This window comes from Ruditapes philippinarum, unplaced genomic scaffold (assembly GCF_026571515.1).
Source record: "Ruditapes philippinarum isolate M1 unplaced genomic scaffold, ASM2657151v2 ctg654_1_1_1_1, whole genome shotgun sequence".
Classification (NCBI taxonomy): Eukaryota; Metazoa; Mollusca; class Bivalvia; order Venerida; family Veneridae; genus Ruditapes; species Ruditapes philippinarum.
Genome location: NW_026861095.1, coordinates 61,558 through 78,532, shown reverse-complemented (window position 1 = coordinate 78,532; position 16,975 = coordinate 61,558).

Below are 16,975 nucleotides of genomic sequence, written 5' to 3'. Positions count from 1 at the left end.
TATATCTTTATCAATCCTCTTTTTATAAGCCTGTTATACTGGAAATAGATAAATAGATATTCTTTTTGCAGTATATTTGTTGTTTGAATGCTTAAGATCTTTAGATATCAGTGGTGGTCTATAATGACTACAAATAACGTCATGTAGACAAACGTTATGGTCACATTTAATAATCTTTTCCTCGAATTGAGATCTCCCAAATCTGCTTAAACTTTGCTCTTGAATCCGAACTTACCCTGCACTGGGTTGTATATTTTCACAAATTTGTTTAGATAACATCTTTTAAAGAAATTCTGCTTTTAAAGGTCTAGATGTACATCAAAGATATTGTGTGCATAACGTTGTCCTGTCATTTCTGAAAAGTAATTGCTTTTGATTGAGATATAGATCTATACTTTTGTTATTTCTTTTCTGAGTTTCTTTTTGTAAACATATTTATAGTTTGTCTATTACAAATTTGTATCATTTATAAATGATTGATATTTTTGTTCGTAGAATGTATTCACAGACCCCAAGTTATTGAAAAATACATTCATCTTTATCAGTCATTTATTATTTAACCTTCTCAGCGATGGATTGTAAAGCGGTTACTTAGGACAGCTTGTTCAGTCCATTTGACTGGATTGCATAGTCCGACACTTTTTTTTTTCCGAACTTAAACTCAAAAGTTTAAATTAGGAAATGAATTTTTCAAGTTTAAATAAACCCAAATCTCAAAAGAGGGAATTTCAGAGTATGGGCAAAAACCTTTTAACTCTTTCATTTTTATATTAATTTGTCCTTTTGGGAATTTTTTTGACAAAAGTATGGGGAAAAAAATATATGTTATTTTTATAAATTGAAATGGGAAATAAAAATATACATTATATAGTTTTATGTTTGTAGGGGAGGAATAAATAGTTACAAAATAGAATAGGAAGAATTTAAATACATTGGTATGTAACATTATTAAGTGAAAGGGGGATACATATATTAATAATTATATTTAATGGGGGGAATAAAATATGAACATTAAAACAGGGTTAAATGATTGTGGAAATAAATTATGTACACTTTATAGTGACGGGGAGATAACTGTGTTCATTATACAATATATTAGGGAAGATAGATATGTACATTATAATTATAATGTGGGGAGATAAATATCTACATTATATGTTGTGGGGACATAAATTTGTATATAATATAGTGAGGTGAGATAAATATGTACATTATATAGTTAGGGGAGATAAAAATGTACATTATATAGTGAGAGGAGATAACTATGTACATTACATAGTGAGGGAAGATAAATATGAACATTACATAGTGAGGGAAGATAAATATGTACATTATGTAGTGAGCGGAGAAAAATATGTACATTATATGGTGAGGGGAGATATATATGTACATAATATGGTGAGGGAAGATAAATATCTACATAATATAGTGAGGGGAGAAAAAATATGTGCATTATATATTGAAGGGAGATAAATATGTATATAATATAGTGAGGGGAGATAAATATGTATATAATATAGTGAAAGGAGATAAATATGTACATAATATAGTGAGGGGAGATAAATATGTAAATAATATAGTGAGGGGAGATAAATATGTACATTATATATTGAGGGGAGATAAATATGTTCATTATATATTGAGGGGAGATAAATGTGTATGTAATACATCGAGGGGAGAATTAAATATGTGCATAATATAGTGAGGGGAGAAAGGGATAAAAATATGTATATAATTGTAATAGGAGGGGCCGAGAAAAATATGTACATTATATAGTGAGTGGGAGATAATATTACATTATTAGTGAGGAAATAAATATGTATATAATATGAGTGAGGGAGATTAATATATGTATATAATATAAGTGAAAGGGGGAGTTAAATATGTATATAATATATTTAGGGAGATAAAATATGTATATTATATAATATAGTGAGGGCGAAGATAAATATGTACATTATATTAGTGAGGGGAGATAAATTGTTCATTTATTTAAAGAGGGGAGAAAAATATGTTACATTCTTATCAGGTGTCGGGGAGAAAATATATATTTAAATAGGGAGATACATTTGTACAAATAAAGTGAGAAGGAAAAAATAATAAGTTACATTTATATAGTGAGAAAAATGAATATGTGGTACATTTAGTATAATGAAGGGAAAAATTGAAACATAATATAGTGAAGGGGGAAGATAGTGGGTGCATTAGTATTTAATGAGGGGAGATAAAATATCCTCACATAATAAAGTCTGGTGGGGGAATAAAAAATATTGTACATTAATATAGTGAAGGGGAAGAATAAAATATATACATTATATAGTGGGGGAGAAAATAATATGCACTATATATAGTTTGGGGAGGTAAAAAATGTAATTTATATTGTGTGAAAGGAGGGGAGGGCGGAAAAACCAATGACATTATATAAAGTGGGAATTTGGAGAAATTAATTTATATGAGTTACATTTTGTTTTAAATATATTTTATAATAATTATATTGTCAGTTTAATATGTTTTTCAAAGCAATTTTGTATTTTTGGAATTAATGTTCCCAATGCTTACTTAATTCATATTATAATCCTATATTTTTTAAGAAAATAAAATTATTTGAAACAACATCCAAAGTTTTAGTTATCAATGTTTTTTTCACCCAAATGTACGTTATTTTTTTTATCCTTTTTGAGGGTTCTGTATCTGTACACAATTATCCCTTTGGTACTGTGAGTTTTCCTACGGGGAAGGGAATTTTATCATAATGTACACTTCTAATTACTGGTTAGTACAAAGGAATTACCAGTATACACCCCCAAAGGGAAAATTTGAAAACCTTCTTCAAGTGACCTTTTTCTTAATAAACTGAAAAAAACTTTTTGGGTTGTTTTTTAATTATGCCTCTGAATAATGCAGTTGAATAAAAAAACTGTTTTTACTTTTTTGTGCTTATTCATGAAGGAAACGATATAATTAGACCAGAGCAACGGAAAAAGAAAAAAAAATTGCTTAGAAATAAACAAGTGGGTTGACATTAATGCAGTATTTTTCATACAAATAAATTTTAAATGCCCGGGTCCCGTATTTAGAAAGTAATAGGGTTTATTTAACGGGTTCTTAGTTGTAAAAAGAAATAGAAAACAAACCTGTCTGCATTACAGTGACCCAAACATGGTTTTCCGCAAAATTATAAAGGGTACATAATATAAGGTAACAAAAAGGATGGCTCCGTTATGAAACGAACCCTTCATGGAAATATTGCAACAAAACCAAAACAAGAGGAAAGGTACGTATTCTAAAGTACTGAAAGAATGAAATAACCTGCCTCGATTAAAATTATACAAAAAACAATCTGACCGGACCGCTTTAATAAAAGATTTCATAAAAATATTATAACAACCTAATCCCAAACAACCATGGCGGCCTCCGTAAGGAATACCCAGACATCAGAACAAAAACAACCCCTAGTCGCATTATGAAAAACCTATGTTTTAAAAACCGAAATAAACATAGCCACATTATACAAATCCAAAATTATATTAACCAAAAACAAGGCTCGGCCCACATTATTGGGAAAATACCAAAATATAACAGGCCAAACAAAAAAACAATTATTCATGGCCGCATTTTCGTTAAAAAATTCGGGCCATGAAATCAGACGCAAAAACAAGCTTGTCGCATTATTAACACAAAATAGACCCTAAGTTAACAACCAAAACAAACAAACATGACGACATTATAAAAAGTTTCAAAATATATGAACCAAAACAAGCCGGCGCGCATTTTGAAAAAACCTTAGACGTTTTATATAGCAAAAACCAAAACAAGCTGTCACATGATAAAGTACCTAGAAATCAGGGAACCAAAAAAAGCTGGTCGCGCATGAAAAGTATCTTCTAGAAATCAGAACAAAACAGGCTGTCTTTCGCATTATTGAAAAATTACCTTAGTACAGCAACCCAAACAAAAGCTTTGGTCGCATGAACTAAAGTTTAACTAGGGAAATCAGAACTAAAAAAGCTACGGTCGCTTGATAAAAGTTTACCTAGAAATCAGAACCAAAAAAAAAAAAATAAAGCTGGTCGCATGATAAAATACAAAAGAAATTAGAACCAAAAAAAAAAAGTCTGGTCGCATTATGAAAATACCTTAGTACAGCAAACCAAAACACTGGTCGCATAATAAAAGTACCTAGAAATCAGAACCAAAAAAAAGCTGGTCGCATGATAAAAGTAACTAGAAATCAGAACTAAAACAAGCTGGTCGCATGATAAAAGTACCTAGAAATCAGAACCAAAAAAAAGCTGGTCGCATGATAAAAGTAACTAGAAATCAGAACTAAAACAAGCTGGTCGCATGATAAAAGTAACTAGAAATCAGAACTAAAACAAGCTGGTCGCATGATAAAAGTACCTAGAAATCAGAACCAAAAAAAAGCTGGTCGCATGATAAAAGTACATAGAAATTAGAACCAAATCAAGCTGGTCGCATTATGAAAATACCTTAGTACAGCAACCAAAACAAGCTGGTCGCATAATAAAAGTACCTAAAAATCAGAACTAAAACAAGTTGGCAGCATTATGAAAAGTCCTTTGAAATAAAGAAAAGAAGCATGACAAACATCATGGTCGCTGTGAAAAAAGTACCTGTATATAAGAACCAAAAAAGCTGGCCACTCTATGAAAGACTCTTAATACAACAAATATTAAAAACAAAGTACTTAGAAGAAGTAAACACAAGAAGCCTGTCGCTGTAGATAGATTTTACAACCAAACAAATATGCTGATATGATTAGGAAAGAACCTAGATATAAGAACCAATTTGAAAACAAGATGGCGTATTTGGAAAGAAACTAGATATAAGAACCAAGACAAGCTGGCCGCATTATGAAAATGCACAAGAAACCTGGCCTCTTTGAAATGGCGTCTTTTTATGCAAATAAATCTGTAAAGTAAATTGAAATTAATAGCTTTCATAGTTTTTGGGAAAATGGACTTTAACAAAAAGGTTAAGAAATGTCGACGAGAGGGTCACAACAAAAGCTCCAATTTTTGTCTTTTGGAGCTCAGTGGAGTTTAAAATTTTAAAAATTTAAAACTTTACCGGAGGGATTTATACAAATTAATGAAAAATGAAACGTTTGCAAACAAAATACAAGGGGGAAAAATATTGCAATTTTATCTTTATTTTATTTTTTTTTTTTAAAAATAAAAAACAAAAAAAAAATAAACAAACAAAAATAATAAAGTTAAAGGATTTTTTCGAACCCAAAAATAAAAATAAAAAATAATAATTTTTTTATTAAAAATTTTTAAAGAACCAATTAAAACAAAAGGAAATACAATAAAAAAGGGAATTTATCCCCAGTCTTTGTCATTTTGAAGAACGAAATTCTTTAAATTTGGAGGGGGTTCTTTAATTTAAAGGGTTTTATGTTTCCAAAAAAAATAATTGTTTTAAAGGGGTATTTTTTTAAAGCTTTTTTGGGAAAAAAACGTTTAAGATTAAAATTCATATATAAATGTCCTTTACTTCAAATTTAATTGATCTCTATATTCACATTTGTTTTAAAAAATTTATTTTTTAAGGGAATTTTTCCAAACGATAATTTTTTAAATTGTTTTTTTAAAAATTTTTGAAAACTTAGGGGAAAAATTTTTCCTATTGAAAGGAAAATCTACTTTTTGGTTTTTATTAAATGTTCGCTTATTACCCCTTTCTTATTTAAAAAAAACAAGAGCGAAAGGAAAAAAAAAAATAAAACTGAAAAAATTTGGGGAGTTATTCTTTTTAAAAATTGTTCTTTTGAAATTATACTACAACATGCATTAAAATTAACGTTTTAAAAATGAAAAAGAGTTTACGGGAAATGCCCTTTTCCCAAAAAAGAAAATCTTTTAATAATTATTGTAATCTCTTTCTTTTATTGTGGGGCCAAATTACGCTGAAAGGGTTTTCCCGCATTGGGAATCAGAAATATAAAAACCCCTTTCAAATTCCATTTCGATACCCCAAAAATTTAAAATTTTGACAGTGCTAAAAAAATGGAAGATGAAAAAATCAATTAAAAAATTTCTAAAGTTAATTGAATATTAGTAAGATTCGCTTTTATTTTGTTACCTGTAAATTTCAATTAAACGTTTGGTGATCATTAACAGGGACTTTGTTTCTTTACCATTATCGAACTAAATATCTTAAATGAACTTGTCCAACTTTCATTCTTGACAAAACCATTCATCATTTTAGCGAAATTTTCCCGGATGTTCACCGACTGAATAGTTAATTTGAGAGATGTGTAACATGAAAGTACTTAGCAATCGTTTTAACTTGATTTAAACATGTCACAAAGGAGAAGCTCGATCGGAATATTCCCAATGGTTCGTCGAAAGAAAACCTCTTCTATAGACCTCGGACCAACTGCTTCAAACTAGACAATTGTAGCAGAAGTTTTCCCAAAACCTGGGGTTTTTAGCTGGAGGGTTTTGGAAAACCCAATTCAGAAAACATGACCTGGGCTTTTTTGGGAGCTTTCCACCGTGGGTAGTCACGCACCCCTTTGATTTCTTGTTTTAGAGAAAAAAAAATGAAACTTAACACAGAATAATACAAATTTACTTTTTAAACATTTTTTAAAACAAATTAATACCATTTGGCCTTCCGCCGATTTGGTTAACGCGGGGAAACTTTTCCTTTACAAGGATCGTTTGACCCCAAAGTTTTTTAAATTCTCATACCGATGTTTACTAGTTTTTTACGAAAGTGTTAAAAAACAATATCCGAAAGTATGTTCATTTCCCTTAAAAGCTTATTCACAAAAGTCTACAATAAATTTTTTTTTAAAATTTAAATTTTTTCCCTTTAAAAAAATGGCACAAAAAAAAAATCATTCATTTTTAAAGTCAAATAATAAATAACCTGTAAAACAACGCATCAACAAAAAAATATACTTTTACTAACCTGTTTTTAAATAGGAAAAGGGTTTTTTTAAGGGGATATTAGTTGAGTCCAATACGATGGGGGAAATTCAGAATGATTTTTGCAACATTCGTATCGAGAACAAACCCCCTGTGCCCCGTTCTTTTGGTTTCCGTTTTAAAAACCCCAAAGAGACTTTAAAAAACGTAAATTATAGATGACTAAATTATTTATCACAAAATTTTTATAAGCATTACTTTTAAAAAATGTAACATTAAGTTTAAATTTCCAAAAAAAAAAGGTGTTTTGAAGAAATACCCCCGGGTCCATTTTTTTTTTAAAAGGGTAAAATATTACGATAGGGGTTTTTGGGTTAAAACAAGGGGGACTTTTTTTTCGCAGTTATTTCAAAACGGGTTTTTGCGGGTTTTGAAAATTTTAAATCGTTTAAGTCACATTTGAATAAATTTTCTAAAAAAATGCCCTTTTAAAAACAAACATTTTGGGGTAGTTTTTTTATAAAAAATTGGGTGAATCACACAATTTTTTGCTAAGCAGTTTTTTAACCCCCTTTTAAAATTTTAAACCAAATGTTTTTATTTTTTTTACTTTCCCGGGTATTATGTTTTTTAATTAAAGAAACATTTTTACATTTCAACTTTTTAGATCGCCATAAGGTTTATAAAAAAACCATAAATTTTGATTTTATAAATATATTTAAATGGATTTGGTTTTAAGCGTTTTAAGTTTAAAAAAGTGATTTAGGGGGTTTTTGGGGTTTCAAATTAAAAATTAAAATTTTTAAATACGGGTAACTAAAAAAAATTTCAGTTTAATGAAAAACGTTTAAAAAATTTTTTAAAACACTTCGTTCAAACCCTTATTATAACAGGGGACAGGGACCACTGCTAGCAAAAAGGGAATAATAGATCAACCAAAATTTCCCTTTCCAAAAATGGTTGATAGGGAATGGAATGGGGGAAATGGGGATGTTGCGCCCCCATTTTTTACTTGAAGATTTTCTTCCCCGCATTTTTTGTTTTGTGACGTCAACGTGGGAACGTGATAGTCTGCTGTTTTTGGGATTGCTCTGGGAAAAATTTCCTAAATTTTGGATATGTTAAAAGAGTTTTACGGGGATTTATTTTGGGACAAAACCATTAGATCAGGGGGTTTGTTTTAATTTTGCATGCCTTTTAGGACCCCACCCCGGGACGGGGTTTTGTTTGGGGGAAACTGGGAAATTTTGAAAACTTTTTTACTTTTAAAATTCGCAAAATTGAAACACTAAAACCTTTTTATTTCTCCTTTCATGCTAAAATAGTAATAATTGGGGTAAATTTAAAAAAGATATTAATGAAAAAAAAATTTTTTAAGATTTTGGTTTTTCTGTCTATTTTAAATTTTTTTGGGTTAAAAATTTTAAAAAACCTTTTTAATTTAAAAAATATTTTTCACGCTTTTTTTGTTTTTCTATTTTTGAATTTTTTTCTTTGTGTTTGGGGTTGGGTTCAACTTTTTTCTGAAATTTAAACTACCCAAAATGGGAATCGGGTTTGTTTTAATTGGCAAATTCATTGGAGATAACCCCGGGAATAACAATTTTTTAAAGGAATAATTTAAGAAATTTTAGACATTTGACCCACATTCTTCCATTTAAAGTTTTTTGTTTTTTTGCCCTTTGGGAGACGGACTTTGTTCGGGCTTTATCGGCCCCACTGGTTTTAGGGTTCCCTTGACAGGGGGAAATGAATATGATTCATTTTTTCCTCAGCCCGAATCGGGACAGGTTATTTTAAAACTAATAAAAGGCAAATATATCAAAGGTAAGCATTTTTGGTTTCTGTACAACTGAGTAACTGTTTATACCAAAATATGCAACAAAAGGAACATGAATTGTAATTACCCAGTTTGAATATTTTTTAAATAAACAGTAATAACTATACATGATTGAAAACTGTGTTTATGATATGTAATCTAATCTAAATATGGGTGGAAACAATTCACTAAAATATTCACTGTTAAGATAATATAAAACAATTCTTTACGGATAATGTATAAATTATATGGATATTCCCCAACTAAAATGTTCGGGTGTTATTGAACATTTGTCAAAGTGGTAATTTATTTATTTATTTATTTATTTATTCATTTATTCATTTATTTATTAATTTGAGAGTAAAAAAAGTTATAATGGGCACAATGTAAAGTCGTCATACAATTTTGCGCCGGGAATAAACAGTTTCAAGAAGAAAAACACTTTCATTTGTGTTGTACAAAAAAGGAAATGCTGAAAGACTTGTTGTGATAATGATAATACTTAAGGTACACCCTACCTTAAAAGCAAATACTTTAATATCAATTCATGACTTTTATTACGTTTAAATAATTGTTTAAGAAAACATTTAACTTAGATGCTTGTTACCCAAGGAAGTACCGCTAATAGTGGAAATTATTTGTAATAAAAAGCAAATTATATCAAACGTAAATAAAGTAGTATTTTGACTTCCATACAAAATACTTAGTCACTATAACTATAATTAAGGTACACAGTAATGTATAATTATGCTATATAACTTGAATTATTACATGCATGATGATCATACCATATATACAATGTAATATGTTTAATTTTATGTTTATATCACGATTATTATCAATATATGTGTATTTTATATATCAACGCTATTATACCTTACATACTTTCAAATTACTCTACTGTACGTAAATATCAATATTGCCTCTTGTATTACATAAAACTATAATGAAACAAAAAGATGCAATATGTATCGATAGTTGTATTATACAACTTAAGTACTATTTTAAGATATAGATGAAAACAATATTTAATTGATTGCCACATTTACCCTTCAGTTTTCCTTATATTGCGTTTTCATTTTCTTCTTAAAGTTGAATGTCAGTGATGAACATAATTTGGTCATTGATAAAATAGATATAAGTATGTATCAATATGTACAACGAAATACGTCATTATTCATGAATGCAATGCCTTACAAGTCAATAACAATTTTAATCATTTCTATTTCAGCTACGATTGAGAAGTGAGTGAATCTCGTTTTTATTCATCTATCTAATTATCAAATTACTTTGTACTCATTTAGGAGTTAAAGTAAATGTTTAAATTAAACATTTTAAGACAGAGTTTAAAGGGTCTTCACTGAGTTTATTTATCATGACGGGAATTGAGATTATTTTTCTGGGTTAATGTTTCATTTGATGGTGGTGTAGACCATATAAGTAGTGTGCTAAATTTTATATCAATCGCTCATTTTGTTTCGCCTGACAATTTATTCAAATTAAGAAAAAAAAATGTTCTAAAATTGAAAGCGATTCAACGCTTTTAACTGAAATTTTAAAGCTGACATAGAGTATGACAAAATGAGATTTTCAATTTACTTCCGAGTATATCTCCTAGTTATGCTTTGCATATCTTTCAGTGTATCTATGTAAGAAATGCAAATATCGTATACTAGTATTAGGCTTTTGAACCTCAGTGTAGTATCTTTAAATTGTTTATAAAATTCGATTATATATAGCAATAGTTATGAACTAGATATCTCAAGGGTAGATACTCTTGTATAATAACTGATAAGATATGAAAACAAACCGTCGTCTCCCTTTAAACGATTGAGGCGCACTTGTTGCTTTGTACGAAAAACTGTATTAATGTCATTTTGAAATTAAAAACTTTTATCAATCAAATTTAAAGGAATAAAGCAGGATTTGATCTCTCAGTAAGTATATTAGCTTATACAACTTCATTTTAGTTCGGTGGTGTTGGAAGCAATAAGCTCTCGAACCTGTTCCTGGGACAAACCAGAATTAAGCACCGAATGTCAAGTTCCAATGGCTTGCCACTGACAGGGTTTCAGCAATCCTTAGATTACTAGTCACAAGACCACTTATAAATATATTGAAATGGTAAGGGAAAATTAAGTGCTATTAAGCATAAGATACATTCGAATGTTTTCAAACTGTTTAAGGACATCCAAATGTTCTTTTGAAGCAAAAAAGAGTATAATTATATTATTAATTTATACTATGTTTTGTATACATTTATATAAATTTAAACAAGGAAGCAAGGTTATCTCGTTTACAAAAATTATTGTATTATTTAATCATTATATTGTATATCGCTACTATATATGGTAAACTGCTTTATCTAATTGTAGTTATTTTTGTTTGCAAACTGAAAGCATTACCTTCTGACAATGACTCGAACCAATAATCCTTACAATAACTTACCGCAGCTCTATTGACTGGCCTTTCCGGCAGCTTTCGTGTTGATTACCACTATCCCCTATCCCCCACCCAAATAAATAGTGAACAGTTATGAACTGTAACATATTTCCCTTTCTACTGACTGAGCTATCCGGCCGATTACACATATTCTATCCTGAATAGTGAACAGTTAAGAACCGTAACATATCCTCCCATATTGAAATCCTTACTCATTTTTTACCGGTTACATGGCATAGTGATTTTAACTATTGGCTAAATGTAGTCAAAGGTCGAGAAAAATGTGCACCCCGACCAGACCTGAAACCCGTTACTCAAAGAATAATGTTTACATACAGCTAGATTAGTCCGTGATAACTAAGAATAAATAATTGTAAAAAACAGGCTTAGTGTAATTAAGCCATAGCAGATAGTAACAATAAGTGTAAATAAAAATAAACAAATGTTTAAATTCTGATATAATCCAGAGACGTTTCTTTAATTATAATACGTCATTATAAAAACTTGATTTAATTTCTCTTTTAATTTAACTTCTATGCATATCCAGGATATAATCAATTGATTTGTGATTTATTTTGACATGGTTAGGCTTATAAATTTTCACTGAATTACTTTTAAAATCACTTAATAAATGGAAATTTACACATTTCTAGTGATATATTTTTATTTTCAGGGAATCTCTTGTGATCCATATATCCCCTTTTAGCATACTCGCTCCACTGCAACTAGATATGATTCACTCTTATCTTTAAACAGGCAGCTCTGTACTTACCATTTTGGATTTTTGAGGCAAATTTAGGCTAATAAAATTAAGAAATATATGTTAAAGTATATAACAGTGTTTTATTACTGTGACCTAATTGTGTGGGGGGGGGTGGGAGTGGATAGCCAGATTGCTCAGAATAAACTGTTCAATTATCTAGATAGAAGACATGTAATAAACCTTACAGCTCAATTGGTAGATCTGCTAATCCCAGGTTTGAGCCCAAGTCAGGCTACACATATTTTTCACCCTTTTGAAGCAAAACATGAGGCAAAACATGGGGCAACGATGGTAAAGTCAATTCACTTTGTCAGACATTATTTCAAAATGTTGAGTTGTCACATCACGGTGGTTATCTAGTAATTAAAGCCATTGTCTTACAAATCTAAGAAATCTATTGGATTAGACCCATGTGTATATTTACGAAGTACACTTCGTATATAATAACCTAAAGTTATGAACAGATTATTCGAACTCTGATTTGCAAAAGTTTTATTTTTGTTTTCGCCTGAAGCGGTGCCGCGTAAAAATGTCTGTCTAAAGGGTGCCTAGACCGAAGCAAAGTAACATCGCAGTAAGACGTACCTGTTACAATATTACTATTAAGGTTGGACATTGGCGCATCTTTTCTTACATCTTCTATTGTTGTTAGTTTTGTTTAATAAGGTTTATTTAAACATTTATAAAATCTACTTATCAAAGCTATCTTTTGATCAAATCCGTATAAATGATCGCATCGCATTCTTAAGTTGTTAAAAACATATTATTACGATATTTCATATCACACGTTAAGAGAAGCTTTTATTTTGTATGCGTTTTATTTGTAGCGTTTCAAGAGAGCGTTTATCGTTTAGCGTATATTTCGTTAAGCGTGTATCGTTTTGCGTGCGTCAGTAAATTAGTTTGTTATAGTCTCTGTGTAATTTTTGTTCGTTAAGCGTGTAACGTGTATGCGTTTTTTTCACAGTGTGCTTTTGCGTTTAACCCTTCTGTACGATATCATATATGAAGGATATTAAATATACATATAAGAGGTATAGAACGACAGGCACACAAAACGGACCACAATGTCAACTTAGAAGAATTTAATCTAATCGGCCACTCTACAGGAACATTCGAACTAATGATAAATGCTTCTGATTTAGTATGGGGTGATTTTTATCACACAACAACAAGACTTTGAACACTGTTAGAATATAGGACTACATTATGTCGGCACATATTAGAGACAAGCTATCAGTGTTCAAGTGAATGATAAAGACAACGAATCACATGTCAGTCGGGGTAATTTAGATAAAGCGGTGACAATATCGAAGTGTTGACAAGTGTGAACAAATAAATAGCCGACACAAAAGTCGTGGTTATATATTACTTTGATATGTTTCTTCTAAAAATAAATAAACTGGCAATTAGACCCGTGAGATTAAAAGAAGTATTTTTATAAGTACTTTTCTTCAATATATTTTTGATTATAATCCTACCGTGAATATCCAGTAACGACGAAATGTGAAAATAACGCACGTTTGTGCAATAAGTAACGCATAATTGTGCAATAAATGGCGGATACCTGACAGGGTTTCCAACCTGGTAGTTAAATGGCCAATATATTTTTATCTATCGGAACTGTAAAAAAGGAATAGCCGCATACGGCTTCGAAGACATTATAATTATTTATCCCTCATAAGATTTCTTCCAGTTGTTTATTTTTCAAGATCGTTCGTGAAAATGGTGACTCGTGAGTGATTTAGATTTTTTGTCGGCTCTTACAAGTACAACAACGCATATTATGCCGTATAATTTCGATTTTCGGTAGGCAAGAGACATTTACTAAACTTCTGGTGACATTGAAAATGGAAAATAAGCTGATAAAATGTTATTAAAGCCGTTTTTATGAGGTAACCCCGATATACGTGAAAATGTGTTTTTTTGTTGTTGTTTTTTTTCATATATGGTACTGAATTATTACACAGCTTGAAGACCTTTTATTCATTTAACCGTCTATTTTTGATTTTGTCTGGCTATTATTACTGATCAGCACATCGTATATAAGAGACTTCCTTTCCGACTGTTGGTAAGTAATTAGATGGCGATTTTTTACTTTGGTATCATTTTGCTTTTATGATAATCCGTCAAAGCTTTTTCTGAAGGAACGTATTATACATTTAAATTCAAGAAAAGGAAATAATTGTCTAAAATTCCCGATTTGGAGGGTAATACATTTATCGTACATAACTTCATGATAACAGAGGTATGTAGAAATAGAGGATATGTGTTTGTTTGTGTGTAAGATGAAATTTTATTTCATCAAGTGGGCTTTAAAAACAGTATTCTCACGAGTGGCGTAGCCACGAGTGAGAATACTGTTTTTAAAGTTCACGAGATGAAATAAAATTTCATCTTACACAACAAACAGACAAATTTTCTTTTTATTTTATGCTTTAAAACAAGTTAAAACGAAATTTCCATAATTTTAACGTTAATATTAAAATCTGTTTCCCCCATTGAGAGCCCCATTTAGAGGGAATTTCTCATTAAAAACAAGAAGTCTTGAGCTGAAAAATAAGTCCTCCAATCCAGGTTAAATGACGGTGATATTTATTCATTTTATTAAAAAATATGAATGATCGCTTGTTTTAATAATAAAAACAAACAATTCTTGTAGGAGAAAAAGTCCAACCATCCATCCATATTTCTGTTACTTACTGCGAATTTATATTAGACCTGGCTTTGTAAAATGTAAGCGGCAGCCATTTTTTAAAGTTGTGTATTTCATGGGAGGAAAATAATTGTGTAAGATTCAGAAGGATATAATTTGGATTTGTTAATCATACACCTTTTTAAAAGAAAGAAAACTTATTTGAGGATTGTAACAGACAAAAAATAAGTGTTGACAGAAGTGAAAACATTCAGAAAAGGAGCTAGGAAAATGGAAAACTTGGAAGCTTGCTAAGGCATTGTAAGGAACGCTGGGTTTGTTTTACGTATTTTACGAGTGATGGCTGTCAATGCTTTTCAATTTTTCATTAAGCATACGGCAGTTATTGCTCGTAGGATACTTTAATATGCCCAAATGTCATCAAGAGCAGTTTAGCATGGGGAAGGAATGTGTTTTTCAGACTGTAAAAACGAAACAAAAAATTTAGAGACGAAATTTTGTGATTGGAATTTGAAGGAATAGAAGTAAGTTTTCTCTCTTTATTACTTTTGAACTTTAAGTTATTTATCTTTTTCAGCTTTGCTATTTTTTTAACAGCCCGATATTGTCAGAATTGTCAGTAAAAATAAAATTGAGGTACCACATGGGGAAAATCTTGAAAAAGTAGTTTCGTCATTAAAAAAAGTGAAATTATATTTTGATAATTTTCACTGTGAAATTATCAAATATAATTTTCACGGATAAATCAATAATCCACTGAAAATCATAAAATAAGAAATTGCTCTCCTTTGTTACAAGATTGTTCAATTTTGTATATATTTGTTGGGTTTCATCATGGGTTTCGCATCAACAAAGTAGCAATTGTATTGCGACATTTTAGCTTGCCTGATGGCGGGAAAGATGTAATTTCAAGGCCCTATTTCCAGTGTAAAATGTGTAAATGCAATAATATTGAGCAACACTAAAAAATCTGCAATCAACATAGTTGTATCTATTTAAAGGAAAACTCTATTTTTAAGCGTATGAAGAAAATGGTGTAATATATACTAACTTTGACATCTAGAAGTATTATTTGTTTGGTCAAGCCTTCATAATGTGAATCAATAAGTCAAATATATATTCATAGCTATGTGTTTAATATTTCCTGACGACCGTTAGTTTTGTTCTGTAAATTAGTTCTTAGACTGATACGTTAACGTCATTGCAAATGATATGCTGTGACAAAATTGCTATAATGGTTTTGTGTCAATGAATGTGTACAGTGTAATGACATCTTGACATATAAAAACACTAAAAATGCACATTTTTTTTACAATGCGAGGGTAGATATTATGTCATCAAAACAGATTCATTATACACGTTTTTGTTTAAACCATTTATGTATAACCCCTTACCTGCAACTCATTTGATAGCCCTTTTAAAATCATCTTAGAAAAATTGCCATATTATATCTCTGTATTAAAATTATTATTCTAACACGACCCGCATTTTTCCCTATTGAACATAGAAGAACAGAAAGTGTGTGTTATTATGCAACAGATGCACAGTTTGACGTTCTATATTTAGACATGTGACGTAATCATTATACACGTGACGTAACCACTAAAAATCCCACGCGCTGAAAATAAGTACGGGCAATTTTGCTTATCTATCAAGTACTCAACATTTATTTGTTGATGTCGTGTTAGAATCAAAATAATATATCCAAATCAGTGATTTTATCGCTTGATAACATCACTGTTTGTCGTTCGGATGCGCATCATTATATCACTCGGACTACGCCCTCGTGATATAATTCCTCGCATCCGAACTCCAAACAGTGATGTTATTGAGCGATAAAATCACTGTTTGGGATATATTATTTCTTAATTATATTACTTTCAAATAAAAAAACATATATATAATATATATATAATCACACAACGGGTACTCTTAAAACAAAATCAAAAGATTTTCGTTTACACCTGTTTTAAATATATAATAAGTGATGGAATTGTCCGCACTGTTCACTTGTTCAATTCACGATTGAATTTGTTAATTGCTTCAAAAATAGTAAAACAATCCGTATCTTTGAGGTATACATTGTTTAATTTGAATGTACGATTTATCTTGTTTAAAAGATTATTATATAGGGTAACGTCAAAACAAATGTTAGTTATATGTCGGTGAAGGGTTTCTGTACCAATGGACCTAGCAAAGCAAATGCAAATATTACGTTTTTAAGAAAGGAACAAAACAACAACAACAACTGCATCCAAAATGTGGTTGGTTGGATTCATTACCATGACAATTATGAAAAAAGACAAAAGGACAATGCGCATGTTGTGCAGGTTTTTAATTTGATTATTATCAAAGGTAACTGTCCAAAAACCCATGTAATATAAAAAAATATG